The sequence below is a fragment of the Lampetra planeri genome, chromosome 45 (genome assembly GCF_965212315.1).
Source record: "Lampetra planeri chromosome 45, kcLamPlan1.2.h2, whole genome shotgun sequence".
NCBI lineage: Eukaryota > Metazoa > Chordata > Hyperoartia > Petromyzontiformes > Petromyzontidae > Lampetra > Lampetra planeri.
Window position 1 is genome coordinate 5,798,224 of NC_136151.1, and position 23,190 is coordinate 5,821,413.

Below are 23,190 nucleotides of genomic sequence, written 5' to 3' on the forward strand. Positions count from 1 at the left end.
CCCATTCATTCTTGATACGGACGCGAGTGACACAGGTATTGGGGCGGTGTTATCACAGTCTAAAGGGGGTGTAGAGCGTGTCGTGGCATATGGTAGCCGAGTCTTGTCTCCTGCGGAAACCCGCTACTGTGTCACTCGCAGAGAACTATTGGCGGTTGTTTTTTTCCTACGGCAATTTCGACCATACCTCTACGGTCGTTCTTTTATTGTGCGTACGGATCATGCGGCCTTGCAATATGCCCTTAAAATTGACCAGCCATCCGGACAGTTGGCACGTTGGTTGGACACGCTACAGGAATTTTCCTTCCAAATTCAACATCGGAAGGGAGTGCGCCATGCGAACGCTGACGCACTTTCCAGATTACCGCGGCGCGCCCCTTGTAAATGTGAGTCGGGGACGCATAGGTGTTCGCCGATTCCAAACCCCCCTCAGCCGCTCACGTTGGCCGTCGAGAAGTCGGACACTCCGATGGAACCGGGACCGGCTGACGGGGTTTTGAATCTGCCGCGGTCTGTCTGGATCCGGGAACAGATGATGGATGAGTCATTGGTGTCCTTGCGGAAGCGGTCTGCTAAGGACAATGGGAGTCCGAGTACGGCTGTGGGGCCGCAAACCGCTCTCCGAGATGGTCTGCTTATGTGGCGGGAGGGGTTCCAGGAACGTTGGCGCCTGGTGGTACCAACGTCCTTGCGGTTCGAGTTGATTAGAACCCTCCATTGTGACACTCTCTTACATTTAGGGGTGCAGAAGACCTTGTTGACGTTGCAACGTCATTATTTTTGGCACGGCATGGCGACAGATGTCGTAGGGCACGTGCGCGCGTGCCCTGCGTGTGCACAACGTAAGCCGCCGAAACATCCTTACGTGCCGCCTCTCCAGTCGATTCAGGTGTCTCGAGTCAATGAATTGGTGGCACTGGACATATTGGGACCTTTTCCACCATCGGCGAGGGGTAATAAATATTTGCTGGTAGGGGTTGAGTACCTCTCCCGTTGGCCGATGGCCTGGCCGTTGCCCGATCAGTCGGCCGCGGCCATTACCGACGCCTTTTTGTTTGGGTATATTATGGATAAGGGGGCGCCTGAGAGACTCCTCACGGACCAGGGCAGGAATTTCTCTTCTAAATTATTGGCGGAAGTGTGCGCGGGCCTTGGGACTAAGAAAGTACGGACATCCCCATACCATCCGCAGACGGATGGTATGGTTGAACGGCTGAACAGGACATTGTCTGCCATGCTTTGCCATACCGTGAGTGAACAACAATCAGATTGGGATCTGCACATCCCCGGGGTGCTTTCGGCGTACAGGATGACGCCTCATGCGGCTACAGGATATTCGCCGTTTTACCTTATGTATGGTCGGGAAAACGTGCCGCCGGTGGATGTGCAATTGGGAACTGGGGTGAAGGGACCTCGTAAACCACTTCCTGAATACATTCAGGACACGGTTCGCCGAGTCACGGAGGCGCGGGAGAATGCCCGCGTGGCTACGGCCAAAGCCCAGGCCCGGAACGAGCGATATGCGCGACGGTCTGAGGGGGAGTGCCCTTGGAAGGTTGGGGACCTAGCCTGGCTTCATTGTCCACAGGTACGTCCGGGGACCTCGCCGAAATTGCACAAACCCTGGCATGGTCCCGTACGCCTCATTGCGGTTCCCAACCCACAGTCAGCACGCGTCCAGATTGGGTCTCGTCGCTGGGTTGTGCATACGTCGCGCTTGAAACCATATGTTGCTCCCTTACATGATGCGTCATCCCCCAATGTTGCCTTGCCGGGGTCTGTTGCTGCTGACTCTCCCCTGCCTGCGTCCATTGATCTTGCTCGAGCGCCTGTCGTACCTGTTCCAGACAGGCCGGCCGTGACATTGCGGGGGACGAGGGGCCCTGCTCGGAGGACGCCTGCCAGGTCTGCGGGACCTTCGAGCCCTGCAGCCCTTCCGACCCAGCTGCGGGCACGGTCACAGGACAAGCCCAAGACTAACTCTTTAGAGACACGGGACGGCGGTGGACTTCCAGCTGCGACAGGGGGATTACCCCCTGTCATTCCTCGACTTTCATCGCGTTCCCGTTCTGCGAGTGGGCCGCCGACCGTCCGGGACGGGCCGGCGACCCGCACACGTTCCAAATCGCTTACGTTTCGTTGATTGTTGTTGTCTTGTTATTTTTTTCTTACAGTTGTATTTATTGCATGCTTTTTGTACGTTCGTTGCTGTTAATTGCGTTGTTGTTCTTGCTGTTACATTGTATGCTTAGTGTCCTTTAGGGGGGGAAGCTCGGTTCGCCACATTACGATTTGCTATTGGTCAGCCGAGGTCGGCTGGGATTTTTCTACGGGGGAGGGTGGTGTAATGCGGGCGTAAGCGACCTTCCGGATGTGACGTCACGGGGGGTGGAGTCATGTGACGTGGGGGGAAAGGTTCGGGGCCTTAAGCGGGTAAACCGGAAGGGGAAGGCAGTCGGGGTGTGAGCGGAAAAGAGTGAGGCCACGCGGGCGAGTGTGGAGAGGGGGGGGCGCCGACGGCCATCGGGAGCCAACCCCGAAGATAAGAGGAAGCTGCGGAGTGGTGTGCAGCTGCAGAGGAGACAGCCAGGAGGGCTGCGTGTTAGAGGCAGCGGTGTGGCTGCCAGGAGGAGCTGCGGAGAGAGAGAGAGAGGGGGCTGCTTGTTAGAGGCAGCGGTGTGGCTGCCAGGAGGAGCTGCGGAGAGAGAGAGAGAGAGCAAGAAGCTGTCAGAGCTGCGGAGGGAGAAGAGCAGCAGCGAGTACAGCCAAGGGGGGCTGTGTGAGAGAAACAGCAGCGGAGCTGCTGTTGTGGATCGGGCCGACATTGGAGTCAGCACCGTGGAGAAGCTACAGAGTAAAGACAGCCGTGTGGGTGTACAGCACGAACCGAATAATAAAGGACACTGAGCCAGACATCGTGGTCCAGTCGTTTATTACACAAGGGTGCCCCCGAACACTTGCTGACTGACCAGGGAAAGAATTTCTCGAGCGTTTTGTTGCGCGAGGTGTGCAACTTGTTGGGTACGAAAAAGGTGCGTACCTCCCCGTACCACCCGCAGACTGATGGAATGGTTGAACGTCTCCACAGAACGATTACTTCTATGTTGTGCCAACAGGTTTGCGACAATCAGGTTGACTGGGACTTACAGATACCTGGGGTCCTCGCGGTGTATAGGATGGCCCCCCATGCGGCGACGGGCTTTTCCCCATTTTTTCTCATGTATGGTCGTGAGGCCGATCCGCCCATAGATGCCCAACTGGGTATTTCCGAGCTGCGTGCGAATTCTAAATTGGCCGACCACGTTAAATTTAATATCGCTAAGCTGGCTGAAGCACGGGAGGCTGCGAGGTTAAATTCAAGGTCTCGCCAGATCGCTAACGAGAAATTGCGTGCACGAAAGGTGTATACGCACGATTGGAAACCAGGCGATAGGGCCTGGCTGCACTGCCCGCATGCACCGTTGGCTACGTCCCCGAAATTGCGGAAGCCATGGAGGGGACCTGTGGAAGTCGTGCGTGTTGCGCGACCCCAGTGCGTTCAGATTAAATGGGAAAAACGCCGTTGGTATGTTCACCCCTCCCGTCTGAAACCTTTCGCGGCGCCACATGGCCTCCCTTTATGTCCTGACGACCGAGCATGTGAGGGGGCCGTCGACTTGGGGAGGGACATGTCACCACCTGATCCTCACGTGTCTCCGCCTGACCCGCTCCCAGGTAGCTCGGACCTGACGGCTGCTGACCGTCGGAAACCGGACCCCCAAGGCACGCACGGATCTCCGATACCTGCCCCGTGCCTTCCTGGACTGCCGGAGCCACCTGACGGTCAACCGCGTCCGGTGCCGTACGACGGACCGGCCAGGCAGACTCGTGCTAAGACATGACACTTTTCCTGAAGGGAGGAGAGAGGGGGTCCCGCGGTGTCAACTCGTCTCAGCATCCCCCTTCTGTCCGTTCTAATGTCCCGTTTAAGGGGCAGGCGGTAATGAAGGGACGCTGCACGGGTCATTCTTGTATGTAGTTTATTGTTGTCACTCGTCGGTTTGTACATATTTTTTGTGTGTTTCTTGTTACGGTGGCGTGTTCGGATTGTTACGGGATTCGCGGTGGTTGTGTTGTGTTGTGTTATAGTGTAGTACTGTTGTTGTTATTGTTGGTGTTACGGGGCACACACTGGGAGGGAGTTTAGCAGCCGAGACGGCTGCGAGCTACGTAGTGGGGGGTGATGTAGTGGCGGTACGCGCTGACAGGGGGGGATCGTGTGAGAGCGCGTCGGGTGTGGCTACATCGCGTGGTGTAGTGGGGGTGCGTGCTGACAAGGGGGGGGATCGTGTGAGAGCGGGTCGGGTGTGGCTACATCGCGGTCCGCAGGCAGATGTCCACATCGAGGTCCGCATAGGCCCCGCCCCCTGGAGCGGAGGACTATTTAGGGCGATGCACAGCAGCACTCGAGGAGTTGGTAACCAGTGAAGACAGAAGACGGAGGAGGAAGAGATAGGGCCCTGAGACCCCTAGCCCCGATGTCCTTGTAAGGGCCGGGACCCTGTGTGGTTCAGAGGCGGGACCGTGGGACCCGGGGCCGGACGTCCGTGTGAGGGCCGGCCGTGGGACCCAGTGGTCGGGACCCATACCCCAGCCGGGGTGGGTCTGGGAATTCCCCTGGAAGCTACGGGGCCGGAGAGCCCGCATGTGTGTAGCCGAGTGGAATGCGTAGCGTAGGCTGTAGTTGGCTACACGTGTCGTTGTGGCTAAGTGAATGTTAATTAAAGTGTGCTACCCGTCAAGTGGTCTCCCGCCGTAATTACTATATTACAACTACAACAGTGCATACTGACTGTGGTGGTACCTGTTATGATTACAGCAGTGCATACTGCTGTGGTGGTACCTGTTATGATTACAGTCTGCATTATAGACTGCCAGTACACTCACCCAGCTTAATAACAATTTGTACAGTCTACATTATAGACTGCCAGTACATTCACTTTACTTAATAACCAGGCTACAGTCTACATTATAGACTGCCAGTACGCTCACCCAGCTTAATAACCAGGCTACAGTCTGCATTATAGACTGCCAGTACGCTCACCCAGCTTAATAACCAGGCTACAATCTGCATTATAGACTGCCAGTACGCTCACCCAGCTTAATAACCACGCTACAGTCTACATTATAGACTGTCAGTACACTCACTCAGCTTAATAACCAGGCTACAGTCTACATTACTGACTGCCAGTACACTCACCCAGCTTAATAACCAGGCTACAGTCTGCATTATAAACTGCCAGTACACTCACCCAGTTTAATAACTATTTGTACAGTCTACATTATAGACTGCCAGTACACTCACCCAGCTTAATAACAATTTGTACAGTCTACATTATAGACTGCCAGTACACTAACTTTTCTTAATAACCAGGCTACAGTCTACATTATAGACTGCCAGTACACTCACTTTACTTAATATCCAGGCTACAGTCTACATTAAAGACTGCCAGTACACTCACTCAGCTTAATAACCAGGCTACAGTCTACATTACTGACTGCCAGTACGCTCACCCAGCTTAATAACCAGGCTACAGTCTGCATTATAGACTGCCAGTACACTCACCCAGCTTAATAACAATTTGTGCAGTCTACATTACTGACTGCCAGTACAATAACCCAGCTTAATAACGATTTGTACAGTCTACATTATAGACTGCCAGTACACTCACCCAGCTTAATAACCAGGCCACAGTCTGCATTATAGATTGCCAGTACACTTACCCAGCTTAATAACAATTTGTACAGTCTACATTATAGACTGCCAGTACACTAACCCAGCTTAATAACTATTTGTACAGTCTACAATATAGACTGCCAGTACACTCACCCAGCTTAATAACCAGGCTACAGTCTGCATTATAGACTGCCAGTACACTCACCCAGCTTAATAACAATTTGTACAGTCTACATTATAGACTGCCATTACATTCACTTTACTTAATAACCAGGCTACAGTCTACATTATAGACTGCCAGTTCCCTCACTTTACTTAATAACCAGGCTACAGTCTGCATTATAGACTGCCAGTACGCTCACCCAGCTTAATAACCAGGCTACAGTCTGCATTATAGACTGCCAGTACGCTCACCCAGCTTAATAACCAGGCTACAATCTGCATTATAGACTGCCAGTACGCTCACCCAGCTTAATAACCACGCTACAGTCTACATTATAGACTGTCAGTACACTCACTCAGCTTAATAACCAGGCTACAGTCTACATTACTGACTGCCAGTACACTCACCCAGCTTAATAACCAGGCTACAGTCTACATTATAGACTGCCAGTATGCTCACCCAGCTTAATAACCAGGCTACAGTCTGCATTATAAACTGCCAGTACACTCACCCAGTTTAATAACTATTTGTACAGTCTACATTATAGACTGCCAGTACACTCACCCAGCTTAATAACAATTTGTACAGTCTACATTATAGACTGCCAGTACACTAACTTTACTTAATAACCAGGCTACAGTCTACATTATAGACTGCCAGTACACTCACTTTACTTAATATCCAGGCTACAGTCTACATTAAAGACTGCCAGTACACTCACTCAGCTTAATAACCAGGCTACAGTCTACATTACTGACTGCCAGTACGCTCACCCAGCTTAATAACCAGGCTACAGTCTGCATTATAGACTGCCAGTACACTCACCCAGCTTAATAACAATTTGTGCAGTCTACATTACTGACTGCCAGTACAATAACCCAGCTTAATAACGATTTGTACAGTCTACATTATAGACTGCCAGTACACTCACCCAGCTTAATAACCAGGCCACAGTCTGCATTATAGATTGCCAGTACACTTACCCAGCTTAATAACAATTTGTACAGTCTACATTATAGACTGCCAGTACACTCACTTTACTTAATTACCAGGCTACAGTCTACAGTAAAGACTGCCAGTACACTCACTTTACTTAATAACCAGGCAGTCTACATTGTAGACTGTCAGTACACTCACCCAGCTTAATAACCAGGCTACAGTCTACATTATAGACTGTCAGTGCACTCACTCAGCTTAATAACCAGGCTACAGTCTACATTACTGACTGCCAGTACACTCACCCAGCTGAATAACCAGGCTACAGTCTGCATTATAGACTGTCAGTGCACTCACTCAGCTTAATAACCAGGCTACAGTCTACATTACTGACTGCCAGTACACTCACCCAGCTGAATAACCAGGCTACATTCTGCATTATAGACTGCCAGTACACTTACTTTACTTAATAACCAGGCTACAGTCTACATTACTGACTGCCAGTACATTCACCCAGCTTAATAACCAGGCTACAGTCTACATTACTGACTGCCAGCACACTCACCCAGCTGGTTAACCAGGCTACAGTCTGCATTATAGTCTGCCAGTACACTCACCCAGCTTAATAACCAGGCTACAGTCTACATTATAGACTGCCAGTACACTCACTTTACTTAATATCCAGGCTACAGTCTACATTATAGACTGCCAGTACACTCACTCAGCTTAATAACCAGGCTAGTCTACATTACTGACTGCCAGTACACTCACCCAGCTTATAACCAGGCTAGTCTGCATTATAGACTGCCAGTACACTCAGCCTGCTTAATAACCAGGCTACAGTCTACATTACTGACTGCCAGAACACTCACCCAGCTTAATAACCAGGCTACAGTCTACATTACTGACTGCCAGTACACTCACCCAGCTTAATAACCAGGCTACAGTCTGCATTATAGACTGCCAGTACACTCACCCAGCTTAACTATTTGTACAGTCTACATTTAAAGAATCGATTCTTGGCGCACTCGGGTTTAATTTTTATTTACTTAGTTTTATTTTCATTGGTATGTTATGTTTTAAAGTTTTCAGAAGTTTTAAAATATATTTTTCCCCTGGGCAACGCCGGATATTTCGCACAAAGTCGTCGCCTGACAAGTGTGGGGTGTTGAGGCCTAGTACTGTGCAGAGCCTCCGGCCTCCCCTAGATTCCCCAACCAGCCGAGGCTGGGGGCTTGGCCGCTACCCCACCCCCTGGCGCTACAATAATACTGTCTAATCGCTATAATTTTATTATCTACCGACCCTATAATAGTAATTGCACGCATTGGGGTGGGGGGGGGGAGAGAAAAGGACGTGAAACTTTGATGAATTTACCTCAGCGTCGCGTGTTAATGCATGTGCATATTTTTAACGCGAGTGAGAAATGGCGTCCACCCTGCAGCGACGGCGAGCTTCCAGGGGCAACCCTCTGTCAGCGTCTCGCGCATGCGCAACGGCGTGCTTTGTCGCGCGCCGGTGGGCAAAAGTAAGTAAATAAATAAAGATAAATCGCACTAAATCGATCATTAAACCGCTTTAAAGTTTAGGGACGAAAAAACGGAAATGCCTATTCCCACCGTGGGGCTCGGGGCGTGCCTCCCGGCAAAACATTTTCTCGGTAAACCCCACGGTCCGAGAGCCAAATCCCCCGCAAGTGAGCGTACGCAAATAGACAGACGGACAAAATATGCCTTTTATAGGTTAGATCTATATGTAGTGCTGAACTCGACACGAGAGCTTCTCGCTTTTCTTCCGTCACTTTATTTCGCAAACACCGATCAACATTCCTCCAGTGCGCTCTCCGCTCGCTCGCCGCGTTCCGCCGGCCTCGCTCGCTCCGTGTCTCTCTCTCTGTCGACTCTCCTCTCCACTCTCTCCGTCACACTCAGCTGCGTCTCTATCGGCTTTTCCGTCACACCCAGCTGCTCTCTGCTGGCTTCCCCGTCACACTCCAGCCGCCTCTGCTGGCTTCTCCGCTGCTACCTTATACTTCTCTGTTGCTACCCTATACTTCTCCTTTGCTAACCTATTCTTCTCCACTGCTACCCTATACTTCTCCACTGCTACCCTATACTTCTCCACTGCTACCCTGTACTTCTCCACTGCTTCTGGCTCCGCTGCTTCATCTCCGACATCCTTCTTCTCCTCCCAGGCGCGAACTCCTGTCTCCTTCCAAAACCCCTCTCTTTATCCCCAAGCCAATTAATCTCTAATTAATTAGGTGGCGTCCCCCGCGACGCCCCTCGCCCCCAGCCCCCGCTGGCACCTGCCCCATGTTCCAGACAACACGGCGCCACTTAGCGACAACAACAACCTCCCGGCCAATCAGCGCCCTGCGTCCTTAATCGCCCCCTACCACTTGTTACTGTCCTCAGACAGCGTGGCGTCGCGTTTTGACAATAACAAATCCCAGCCAATCATTGCCCTGTGTCCTTAATTGCCCCCTACCCGTCTCTGGCCTCCTCCTCGCGCCTTGACGACCATAACAACCTCGACCTCGTATGCCCCCACTATACTCTGCGCGCACGTGCCCCCGTATCCCGTGCATGGTGCATATTTCAGGCACTACATACAGTGAGGTAAAAAAGTATTTGATCCCCTGCTGATTTTGTACGTTTGCCCACTGACAAAGAAATGATCAGTCTATATTTTTAATGGTAGGTTTATTTGAACAGTAAAAGACAGAATAACAACAACAAAAATCAAGAAAAACGCATGTCAAAAATGTTATAAATTGATTTGCATTTTAATGAGGGAAATAAGTATTTGACCCCTCTGCAAAACATGACTTAGTACTTGGTGGCAAAACCCTTGTTGGCAATCACAGAGGTCAGACGTTTCTTATAGTTGCCCACCAGGTTTGCACACATCTCAGGAGGGATTTTGTCCCACTCCTCTTTGCAGATCTTCTCCAAGTCATTAAGGTTTCGAGGCTGACGTTTGGCAACTCGAACCTTCAGCTCCCTCCACAGATTTTCTATGAGATTAAGGTCTGGAGACTGGCTAGGCCACTCCAGGACCTTAATGTGCTTCTTCTTGAGCCACTCCTTTATTGCCTTGGCCGTGTGTTTTGGGTCATTGTCATGCTGGAATACCCATCCACGACCCATTTTCAATGCCCTGTCTGAGGGAAGGAGGTTCTCACCCAAGATTTGACGGTACATGGCCCCGTCCATTGTCCCTTTGATGCGGTGAAGTTGTCCTGTCCCCTTAGCAGAAAAACACCCCCAAAGCATAATGTTTCCACCTCCATGTTTGACGGTGGGGATGGTGTTCTTGGGGTCATAGGCAGCATTCCTCTTTCTCCAAACACGGCGAGTTAAGTTGATGCCAAAGAGCTCCATTTTGGTCTCATCTGACCACAACACTTTCACCCAGTTGTCCTCTGAATCATTCAGATGTTCATTGGCAAACTTCAGACGGGCATGTATATGTGCTTTCTTGACCAGGGGGACCTTGCGGGCACTGCAGGATTACAGTCTTTCACGGCGTAGTGTGTTACCAACTGTTTTCTTGGCGACTATAGTCCCAGCTGCCTTGAGATCATTGACAAGATCCTCCCGTGTAGTTCTGGGCTAATTCCTCACCGTTCTCATGATCATTGCAACTCCACGAGGTGAGATCTTGCATGGAGCCCCAGGCCGAGGGAGATTGACAGTTCTTTTGTGTTTCTTCCATTTGCGAATAATCACACCAACTGTTGTCACCTTCTCACCAAGCTGCTTGGCGATGGTCTTGAAGCCCATTCCAGCCTTGTGTAGGTCTACAATCTTGTCTCTGACATCCTTGGAGAGCTCTTTGGTGTTGGCCATGGTGGAGAGTTGGAATATGATTGATTGATTGCTTCTGTGAATAGGTGTCTTTTATACAGGTAACAAGCTGAGATTAGGAGCACTCCCTTAAGGGTGTGCTCCTAATCTCAGATCGTTACCTGTGTAGTATTCTGAATGACGGCGGGAGACCACTTGACGGGTAGCACACTTTATTAACACTTGTCTTGCCACAATAACACGTGTGGTCACTACTGCTCACGCTACACGTTCCACCCGACACGTGTGGTCACTACAGCTCACGCTACACGTTCCACCCGACACGTGTGGTCACTACAGCTCACGCTACACGTTCCACCCGGCTACACACACACGGGCATTCCAGCCCCGTAGCATCCGGGGAACCTACAGACCCACCCCAGCTTGGGCGTGGGTCACGACCACTGGGTCCCGTGGCCCGGCCCTCACACGGACGTCCGGCCCCGGGTCCCAAGGTCCCGCCTCTGAGCCACACAGGGTCCCGGTCCCTACAAGGACAGCGGGACTAGGGGTCTCAGGGCCCTATCTCTTCCTCCTCTGTCTTCTGTCTTCACTGGTCACCAACTCCCCGAGCGCCCGCGCGCACTGCCTTATATAACCCTCCGCTCCGAGGAGACAGAGCCTATGCGGACCGCGATGTGAGCACCCACCTTAGTTGACCAATCACCACGCGCTGCCACACGATCCCTTCGCTGTCAGCGCGCGTCACCAACACACAGCCAATCACCACCACATAACCCATGACCCCGCGCTGACCTACGATCCCTCACTGTCAGCGCGCGTCACCAACACACACAGCCAATCAACACGCGCTGACACACGATCCCTACCGCCAGCGCGTATCACCACTACATCACCCCCTCCCACATAGCTCGCAGCCGGCCCGGCTGCTAAACAACGACAACAACAACAACAACAAAACCCCCACTCCCCAAGTGTACCCCGTAACACAACAACAACGCAACACAACGACACAACACAACACAACAACAACCTATGTACAAACCGACGAGCAACACAATAAAAGTTATTCCGAAAAAAAAACAGACGTGTCCAGTGTCTCCTGGACTACCGATCCCCCTTCTGCTCGCTCCTTGAACGGGGTGATAGAGCGGTCGAACGGACGGGTAACGTAGTGACGAGACGCTCCGGCAGCGTCGGCCCGCGTCCCCACCTCATTTATTTGGTCAGGAAAAGTTGCGCGACCTAGCGCGAGTCCGCCTGGCCGGTCCATCGTACGGGACGGGACGCTGACGACCGTCTGGTGGCTCCGGCAGCCCCGGAAGGCACGGTTCGGGCCTGGAAGGACCGGCCGTGTCGCGGGAATCCGGTCGCCGGTGGTCGGCAGCCGTCAGTTCCGAGACACCTGGGAGCGGATCAGGCGAAAACATGTGAGGATCAGGCGGAGACATTTCCCTCCTCGGGTCGTCGGTCACGTCACATGCTCGGTCCTCACGACACAAAGGAAGGCCATATGGAGGCGAGAACGGTTTCAGCCGGGAGGGGTGAACGTACCAACGGCGCTTTCCCCATTTTATCTGAACACACTGGGGGCGTGCAACCCGCACGACCTCCACGGGTCCCCGCCATGGCCTCAACAATTTAGGCGACGTAGCCAAAGGTGCCTGAGGGCAGTGCAGCCAGGCCCTATCGCCCGGTTTCTAATCGTGCACGGACACCTTCCGTGCACGCAAGCGCTCGTTGGCGATTTGCCGAGACCTCAAATTAAGCCGTGCGGCCTCCCGTGCCTCGGCCAGTTTAGCAATGTTAAATTTAATATGTTCGGCCAATTTGGAATTAGGTCGTAGCGCAGAAAGTCCCAGCTGAGTTTCCATGGGCGGGTCGGCCTCCCGACCGTACATCAGATAAAATGGGGAAAACCCCGTAGCTGCATGGGGGGCCATTCTATACGCGGCGAGGACCCCCGGGACCTGCAAGTCCCAGTCAACATGTGCCTCGCACACCTGCTGGCACAACATGGAAGTTAAAGTCCTGTGGAGTCGCTCCACCATCCCGTCAGTCTGTGGGTGGTACGGGGAGGTACGCACCTTCTTAGTACCCAAAAGGTCGCACACCTCCTGCAGCAATTTACTCGAAAAATTCTTTCCCTGGTCGGTCAGCAAGCGTTCGGGAGCCCCCTTGTCCAGGACGTAGCCCTGGACAAAGGCGTCCGCCACAGCCGCCGCCGACTGGTTGGCGAGTGGCCACGCCATAGGCCATCGGGTAAAGTATTCCACACCAACCAACAGGTACTTGTTACCCCTAGGCGTGACTGGAAAAGGCCCCAAAATATCCAGCACAACGAGCTCGTTAGTGCGCGAGACCTGAATAGACTGCAGCGGTGGATTTGACGCAACGGGCGGTGGTTTCCGTTTGGCGCAATCCACACACCCCTTCAGTATATTGACCACATCGCTCCCCATCCAAGGCCAATAATAGTCACGCTGGAGCAGAGCAAGCGTTTTGTTTACCCCCAGATGCAAGAGGCGTTCGTGTGCGGCCAGGACAACTTTGCCCCGCATAGCGGAAGGCACGACGAGTGCGTGCCGCCGGGACATATTGTCCCTTCTCATTAGCAGGCCCTGCTTAAGCAGCCAGGAGCCAGTTCGCTTTCGACCCTCCTCGGGACCCCCCGCCCTGTGACGCAACGCGAGCAGGGAGCTGTCAGCCATTTGGAGTCGGCCCCACTCAATGAGAGACAGTGAGAGTAGCGAGTCCCCTCCCGCAGGGGTAGCGGGAACGTCACCCATCGGCGCATTCGCGGCCGCGACCAACTCACTCCCGGGTACAGCACTTGGCGGTTTACAGCGCGCCGACCCCATCAAGCACGCACATTCGGGACGAGGCGACAACCGCGACAGGGCATCCGCGTTGGTGTGGCGCAACCCCTTACGGTAAGTGGTCATAAATTGATAGTCCTGGAGGACTTCCAACCACCGTGACAATTGGCCCGAGGGTTGAGCGACCCTCAATGAATACTGAAGCGCCGCATGGTCCGTCCGGACCGTAAAATGACGGCCATAGAGATAAGGTCTAAATTGCTGTACAAAAAAAACAATAGCCAGCAACTCGCGACGTGTGACGCAGTAGCGCTGTTCCGCAGGCGACAAAACCCTGCTACCATAGGCGACCACCCGTTCAACTCCCCCAACGACCTGTGAGAGCACCCCCCCAATGCCCGTGTTACTAGCATCCGTATCCAGCAAGAAGGGACTTGTAAAGTCAGGGTAACGTAAGGGCGGGGTACCCACCAAGGCGTCCCGGAGGGAGCAGAACGCGGCCTCCTCCTCTGGCCCCCATCGAAACTTGACTCCTTTGGCCGTTAGAGTGTGCAAGGGTTTGGCAATGGTGGCGAAATGCTCAACAAATCGGCGGTAGTAGGAAGCAAAACCAATGAAGCTGCGGACGTCAGAAACCGACGTGGGCGTTGGCCATGAACTGACACAGTTCGTCTTCGCGGGATCGGTAGAGATCCCCGAAGAATCGACAATGTGGCCCAAGTACCTCACGGATTTTCGAAGAAGGTGGCATTTAGCCGGTTTAAACTTCAATTTAGCCGATCGCATCCGCACAAACACCCCTCTTAATCGCTGGAGGTGTTCCTCAAAAGTTTTACTGAAAACAATGACATCGTCTAGGTAAATTAAGCAAGTATCCCATTGCAGACCCGACAAAACCAATTCCATAAGGCGCAGAAACGTCACGGGAGCGGAGTGGAGTCCCATGGGCAACCGATTAAACTGGAACAGGCCCCCTGGGGTCCGAAATGCTGTCTTAGGTTTAGACTCGTCGTCGAGTGTCAGCTGCCAGAATCCCGACAATAAGTCAAGTGTAGAAAAATATCGCGCACCGGACAATGCGTCCAGGGACTCATCCATTCTGGGGAGCGGATACGCGTCAGCCACGGAGATTTTATTCAGGCGACGGAAATCTACACAAAACCGCAAGGACCCGTCTTGCTTTTTAACCAGAACGATAGGTGCTCCCCACGGACTGGATGAGGGCGAAATGATGTCGGCCGTCAGCATGTCATTGACGGCCGATTGAACGTGTTCCTTCTCGGCAGGACTCAGCCGGAAGGGATTCTGCCTGACTGGTGCCGCATCGCCTGTTTCAATGTGGTGGCATAACAGGTCCGTGCACCCAATATCATATTTGTGCTTGCTGAACACATTGGAGAATTCGATCAGCAAAGCCCGCAGTGCACCCAATTGCACCCTTGACAAATCCTTGGAGTCCGCACACAGCGAATCGACCCATTCGAGGTCATCACCCGATAGAATTTCCTGCGCCGGGACGGGATCAACATGCGCAATAAGGCGCTCTTCCGCAGGGCGCCGTGCCGCGTGAGCAAGCACAGTGCCCTGCTGAATAACGGCTGGCCGCGAACCTGCGTTTAGAACCATAACGAACGGGTCCCCGTCAGCCCGAACCAACGTATGAGCCACCGCCAAATCCAGACCTCCGACAGCTCTATTCGATGGACCCAAAAGCGCGCCCTGTCCCGCAGTCTCCCCACCCAATGGCTTCCGCAACCGGAGGGGAATCAACATCTGCGAACCCGGGGGCACGTGCACCATCTGTGTCGCTAGCACTTGGATCGTAGCGCACGCCGTCCGTATTCCAGTACGGTTAGATAAAAATGAAATACGGCGACCCGATGGCAGTTCAATACAACGTTGATCCACGAGAATTTTAATGGGCATTTTAGCCAAAAAATCTGTGCCCAACAGACAAGGAACCACTAAGGAAGAGGAGACGAAAACAGGTCCCGCCAATTTAATATCCCCTATGCAAATGGTCGCCCGAATCTGCCCGACAATACCCAACGAGCCCCCATTTGCCGCGTAAAATGGCACGTCCACCGGAAGCAGAGGTCAACATTGGACGGGGAGAATGTTATAAATGAGGTCGGAAATTATAGTCGCCGACGCCCCCGTGTCCACCAACACCCTGACCTCGACCCCGTCTATGAATACCGTAACGACCGACGAACCGGCCGACGCAGCCACTATTCTGTGGCCCAACTCAGACCATTTAATGTCTCCCCGGTCCCGAACGAACCCCCCTCTCCGAACCGAATCCCCGACCCTCAATCGCACATCCTCCGCCGCAAAGCGACGGCCCATGTGTGTCGTGCAAGTAGGCCGAGCATGTGAAGTGCCGCGACTTGCGGGGGTAGTTGGGACGACTTGGGGCCTTGGTCGTCGTCCAGCCGAGGTCCCGTGGCGCGCTGACGTGGACCGCGGCACCGGGACGCCACGTGGCCCCGGAGGCCGCAGTTGTAGCACGTGATGAGGGACGTCGGAGGTCTCGGTTGCTCCAGCTTGCGGGTCGATCGCAGAGGCGAACGACCCCCCGACCTCTAATCCCCCGGTCGTGCTGCGGCGAACGCCTCCTCCTGTGGGCGAATGACTTGGGGCTCGGTGACCACCGGGCCCGGAGCTGAGACCGCGGCAGCAGTGCAGACGACCCCCTGTTTCCGCTTCAGGACCTCGTGCGCCTGGATACTCGTTGCAACACGCAATGAACATATGTCGACTTCGTCGGCCGTGTTGATGAGGATCCCCAGGTCAGGCGCCAACTTCAGCAGTTGCTCCAAAACCATAGCGTCCTGCCCCTCCTCATCCATACGAGGGAACGCGGCGTCGGCGAAAGCCAACAACGCCGTGCGGTAGGCGAGCGCGGTCTCCGTGTCCGCCTTCCGTCGCTCGTAAAACTGGTGGCGGCAGGCCGAAGGTGGTCCGTAGACTTTGGCCATGAGGCCCAGCGCAGCCTTGAGCGTGGAGCGGTCCGATCTCGGTGCGGACCTGAAGGCCGCGAGCGCGTCGTCGTCCAACATGGCATGCAGTGCCCGCAGCGCCGTAGCGTCGGACCAGGCCGACATCTCTTGATGTGCTAGAAACCTACGTTGGAATGCGCCTCAGTCCCTGCCTTCCGCCTTGAAGGCTGTCAACGTGGGACGACGCTGCTGGAAAATGATGTCGTCCTCTGCCACGTGACTCTCCCGCGCCGCACCGTCGGTCTGCGAAATGGCGGCCCCTATGGTGGGTGGCTGATGGCGGCCCGTATCGCGCGCTGATGATGTAAGCGGCAGCGATTGGAGGACTCCCGCCACGTGTTGCTCGCCATTCCCGCCAATAGATGTCCGCTCGGCAGAAATGGCGGGAACTTCAAAGTCATTTTGGCGGGAATCTGCGAGGCGAGTCTTTTCAATGTCCGTCGACGTTCTCGCTCCTCCCGACGTGGTGATATCCGCCAGGATGGACGCCACGGCGAGTAGCAGCTCTGCCAGGCGGGAGTGCGCCTCGCGGAGTCCGGCATTAGCCCCCAGCCGCTCGTTGGGCGCCCATGAGGGGTCCTGTGGTGCCGGCATCTCCTCCTCTTCTCCCCCTGATGCCTGCTGGCCCGAGTCGTCGTGGTTTTCCTCGCGGTCACACTCGTGAGTCCGATGAGTCTTCCTGGTATCCATGCCTGGAAGACTGTTTCACTCCTGACGCCAGTTGTAGTATTCTGAATGACGGCGGGAGACCACTTGACGGGTAGCACACTTTATTAACACTTGTCTTGCCACAATAACACGTGTGGTCACTACTGCTCACGCTACACGTTCCACCCGACACGTGTGGTCACTACAGCTCACTCTACACGTTCCACCCGACACGTGTGGTCACTACAGCTCACGCTACACGTTCCACCCGGCTACACACACACGGGCATTCCAGCCCCGTAGCATCCGGGGAACCTACAGACCCACCCCAGCTTGGGCGTGGGTCACGACCTCTGGGTCCCGCGGCCCGGCCCTCACACGGACGTCCGGCCCCGGGTCCCAAGGTCCCACCTCTGAGCCACACAGGGTCCCGGTCCCTACAAGGACAGCGGGACTAGGGGTCTCAGGGCCCTATCTCTTCCTCCTCTGTCTTCTGTCTTCACTGGTCACCAACTCCCCGAGCGCCCGCGCGCACTGCCTTATATAACCCTCCGCTCCGAGGAGACAGAGCCTATGCGGACCGCGATGTGAGCACCCACCTTAGTTGACCAATCACCACGCGCTGTCACACGATCCCTTCGCTGTCAGCGCGCGTCACCAACACACAGCCAATCACCACCACATAACCCATGACCCCGCGCTGACCTACGATCCCTCACTGTCAGCGCGCGTCACCAACACACACAGCCAATCACCACGCGCTGACACACGATCCCTACCGCCAGCGCGTATCACCACTACACCTGTATAAAAGACACCTGGGAGCCAGAAATCTTTCTGATTGAGAGGGGTTCAAATACTTATTTCCCTCATTAAAATGCAAATCAATTTATAACATTTTTGACATGCGTTTTTCTGTATTTTTTGTTGTTATTCTGTCTCTCACTGTTCAAATAAACCTACCATTAAAATTATAGACTGATCATTTCTTTGTCAGTGGACAAACGTACAAAATCAGCAGGAAATCAAATACTTTTTTTCCCTCACTGTATAAATAAGGGAAATGTGTGAATATGTGTGTCTGTTCGAAATGTTTAGCATACTTCCCAACATGCTACAATGTGGGTACCTTCCAGATTGTACACAATGCAAAAAGCCTAAAAATATACTTTTGTATTTTTTTTGTGGGGGGGGCGCAATAATGGATATATTTTGCACAGCAAGTGAGTGCGGCAGCTTGTGCCTGCTGACGTCACGCATCCCCCCCACCCTCCGCGTAGGCCGTGTAATAATCCAAGCCAACAATACAAGTCCCTGGCGAAGCCGGGTAGGAAAGCTATTTTATATATAATGGAAATTTGTGGATATGTGTGTTTGTTCGAAATGTTTAGCATACTTCCCGACATGCTAAAAACTTTAAATTTGGCATGTAGGTAGCTTCCATACTGTACATAATATAAAAAGTATAAAAATAGACTTGTATTTTTGGGGGGGGGGGGGGGGTAGTGGATATAATCTATTGCACGGCAAGTGAGCTTTGACGCCACATCTGTGATGGACGAAACTATTTCCGTGCGTTAGAACGGGTACACCTGCTAGTATTTTATATCTTCGGTCAACTGCTATTGTAACTTTTCCGTGCAATATCCATTTCGTGTGATAGCTGCCCCGCATTGATAATACGCGAATGTGTGAACACGCACTCGCTTAGCTACTCAGTGGTGTGAGTTACCCTCTCTCATTTATACTTATGTCCCGTGATAACCTGTACACCCTTGCGAATGAGAAGTTCAATCAAGGGACATTCCAGCTAAAATAATTAACCATCAACACTCTCGAGGCTCACAACATCGGAGATGATCAATGCAGCGGACATTACTTAGCACGAGGTTACAAACCTCACGAGACACTCCATGGAAATGTGCTCAGTTGATCAAGGTCACAGACACGAGCTTCGTATCACACGCAGCTGTCTAGACGCACCGTCAGACACGTTACACGGTCGGCTTTGACCAGTTCCAGACGGGAGCCAGGTCCACTCGCTACGCTCTCAGTGGCTTCTCACAGATAGCCGCTCGCTATGGCTGAGAGACGCTGTCCCTGGAGCGCACACGGCGGCGACGAACCAAGACACGAATCGACTCTCACCTGCGTAGACAGGAGCGTTGCAGTCACGCCGCGGTGTTGGGGTTTACGGGTCGCGATTTCTACAAAACCCAGAGTGGCCAGGCAAACGGTGATGGTTTGTCCCTTGGACTGATGTCGTCGGCTATGGTAAGGCTTTGTGGGTTTCTGCACCAAAACCGTACCTTGTAAAAAATTCGTATTAAAGTTTTTTTTTTAAGTATATCGTCTCTATCATTGCCATTTTTTTCAGATAAAGATTGCCATTTATTTGTTCATGGTTTATTTGAGCATGATAGTTTCAATTTGTCTTTAAAAAGATTAAGCTTAATATTGTTAATTATTTGACAAATTATCTCCGAACTTCACATGTAAATGAGTGGGGGATCAGGTGGGAGGGTAGGAGGATGATCGTGTGGGTGGTTGAGCAGGTGTGTGTAGGTGGATATTGGTGTTGCAGTATTTAGTGCGCTGTGCTATGAACCTGCCGATCCAAGTTCAATTCCCACTCATGGCCACCAACACCAATGAGCATTGTCTGTACCGGTCATGGGCCTCCCTTAGGTCGATTCAGCCTCAAATGAGTACCTGGTGTAGAGTATAAAAATCACCACTCGAGAGACAAAGGCGGCAGGGCTTGGTGCTGGCCACCCACCCACTCGTGTGCCATTCCGGCCTTCATAGATGCTCGCTAACAGCAATTGCCCAACCGTCTGTTCAGGCTATACAGGGGATCTTTGCCTTTGTGCGGGTAGGTGAGTGAGCGGGTTTTAAGGTTATCAGGTGGGAGGGAGATCAGCCGGGAATGGGCGCTTGAATAAGCATGAGGTGGGCAGGTGGGAGGGTGGCAGGATGGGCAGGTGTATGGCCGAGCAGGTGCGAGTGTGGGCAGGTGGGAGGGAAGGTCTCTGTAGACGGCTGAGGGGGTAGTAGGTTAGGGAGTGGCAGGTGTCGGGTAGGAGAGTGTTGGGTGCAGGTGAGTGGGTGGTGGTCATCATTACCAAGCGTCGTCATTATCATCATCATCGTGCTCTTCATCATCATCCATCAGTCAGGATTCATTCATCATCATAGCTCATGATGACGAGGAACAAGCAAACTGACAGAGTGCAGCAAAAAATACCACGAGATGCGCCATGGAATGTGGCCCAAGGCTACAGACAGCACTTACCTGTGAAGGCGTAAGCTGTAGATTTACTAACTGTGCCAGGGTTTAATATCCCTTAATATAACATCTATACAAACAAAACAACAGCAACCATCCCAAAAAAATACATGTTTACACAAGTCAGTCTCAGCTATGAGAGTCACATTCACAGCCTGGATGACAAACTTAACAATAGATTTTCAGATTTTATTTTTTATTCACCCAGAACATATTGACCCTTGACCCACAATACAATGTGATTACAATTCACAGGTAACCCAGAACACAATCAAGTCTATTTATATTTACGTGATCTAACCCAATAAACATTTATCATTGATAATATTGGTCGCGAAAGCCTCCGTGTTAAAGTAGATTTGTTTAACCAGGTGAGAACTCAAGAGACCAGGATGAGTCTCCGTTGCAAGAGTGATGATAATGATGCTGTGTCTGCTGCTGCTGATGATTCTGTTACTGCTGATAATCATTCTATCATTATTGATGCTGCTGGTTCTACTGCCGATGCTGACGATGATGATAATGATGGAGCTACTGCTGTTGATGCTGTTGCTCCTGTTACTAATTATTCTGCTGATGATACTTCTGCTGATGATCGAGTCGAGTTGAATTGAAATTTAACGAGGTGAGAACTCTGGAGATCAGGATGAGTCTCATTGATAAGAGTGACCTGGGTCACAAAAATGAAAAAAGCAAAACAAGTCAAACCCATGCCATCAATGAAGCAAATATAAATCTCACCCACAGCGCAGAGCACAATGCGATTAGCGTTCACACAATTACACAACTGGTACGATATAATCAATGCGTCTCAAATCATCTACGCGTTGCTAAATACCCTGAGACTCGAGGTTGGGTTCACACCAGATTGTTGTCTCACGTTAGGGAGGGGCGCCGTGGTGGCTAGGAGATGTTAACTCCCTCGACTGGTATGCAGGAGGTCGTGAGTTGGATTCCGACCCTGACGGCTGCTGTATATTTGGAGTTTGCAGTGTCTCTCTCCCTGTAATAACACAGTGTCTGCGTATTATTAATGCGTGTTGAGACAATATTAGTCGTGTTGTAGTGGAAGGTAGATATTCACTCTAGATAATTATCAGGCGCTTAATCACTTGAACCCACTTCAAAGTCAAAGGACAGTTCCCATGTTTGTCAGCAGAGGTAGGCGTTATCCCATGAATCGAAGGTTGTGGCTGCAGGTCCAAGTCTGAGTCTGAGAGCAGATAATTAAAATACTAATAAAAACTAACTTTTATTACGAATAATATTGTTGGTGAAAGATCTCCTCCTCCTCCTACTGCTAGGTGTGGCTTCTCTCTCTCTATGCCCTATAAAATAAAACTGCTTTTGGTGGGGGGGAGGAGTCATTCGACCACTGGTTATAACAAAATATTTATCCCAGCTCAAACACCACGAGTAGTTCCTCCCCAAGTGATGGCATCCTATTCCCACCCCGGGTTTATCGCCCAACGCGCGAGTGACCGCGAGGGGGACGGCGCGCGTTACCCCGTAGCGTCACGTGACGCGTGTTCCCAGCACGCCCGCGGTGGAGCTCCGCCCTCTCGGCGTTGAGCGGCGCGCGGTGCGAGGGACGATGACGTCAGAGAGAAGCTTGGCTCCCCAGCCCTCCCCACCAGTGCGCTAACCACTGCACCACCGCTCCACCCCACACTACACACATGCCCCTCTATACGCTAAAGACAATGATACCCCCGTGTGGCCTTAACAGACTGTTGGGGCAAGTGCTGTTAGTAGCGAGTAGCAACTATGAAGACCGGCACTGTGACACACGAGGAAGTGGGTAGGCAGCACCACGCCCAGAAATACACAAAGACAAAGACATGCACAGACACAGTAACAAAGACACAAACACAATAACAAAGACACAAAGACACGCACAGATACAGTAACAAAGACACAAACACAATAACAAAGACACATAAAGACAAAGACACGCACAGACACAGTAACAAAGACATAAACACAATAACAAAGACACACAAAGGCATACACACCAACCCACTTACCCGAAGACAAAGATCCCCTGTATAGCTTTAAAATACTGTTGAGTTAAGTGCAGTTAGTGAGTTTCACCTATGAAGGCCAGCCTGGGAGAGACCCGCCTTTGTATTTCCAGGGGTAATGTTTACTCATCGCACCAGGTAGTCATTTGAGGCTGAGTCGACCTAGGGGAGACCCACGACCGATTCATATAATCGCTATCAATGATGTTTGTAAACCAGTCATGGGCCTCCCCTAGGTCGACTCAGCCTCAAATGAGTTCCTGGTGCATTGTGTAAACATCGCCACTGGGGAGACAAAGGCGGGTCGGGCGTGGTGCTGGCCACCCACCCCCTCGTGTACCGTTCGGGCCTTCATAGGTGCTTGCTAACAGCACTTGCCCCAAAAGTCTGTTAAGTCTATATGGGGGATTTTTGTCTTTGTATATCTGTGTGTATCTGTGTGTTTGAATCTGTGTATCTGTGTTTGCATGTATCTGTGTGAGAGTGTGTCTGTGTGTATGTATGTATCTGTGTGTATGTACGTGTGTCTATCTGTATGTGTCTGTGTAGTCTTAACAGACTGTTGGGGAAAGGGCTGTTAGCAGCAGCGCCTGTGAATGCTGGCACTATCGCACACGAGGGGGTGGGTGGTCAGCACTAAAATAAAAATACACACAAAGACACAGTAACAAAGACACACACAGACACACACATACAAAGGAATACAGACCAACCCACTAACCCAAAGAAAATTATCCCCCGTGTAGCCTTAACAGACTGTAGGGGCAAGTGCTGTTTGCTA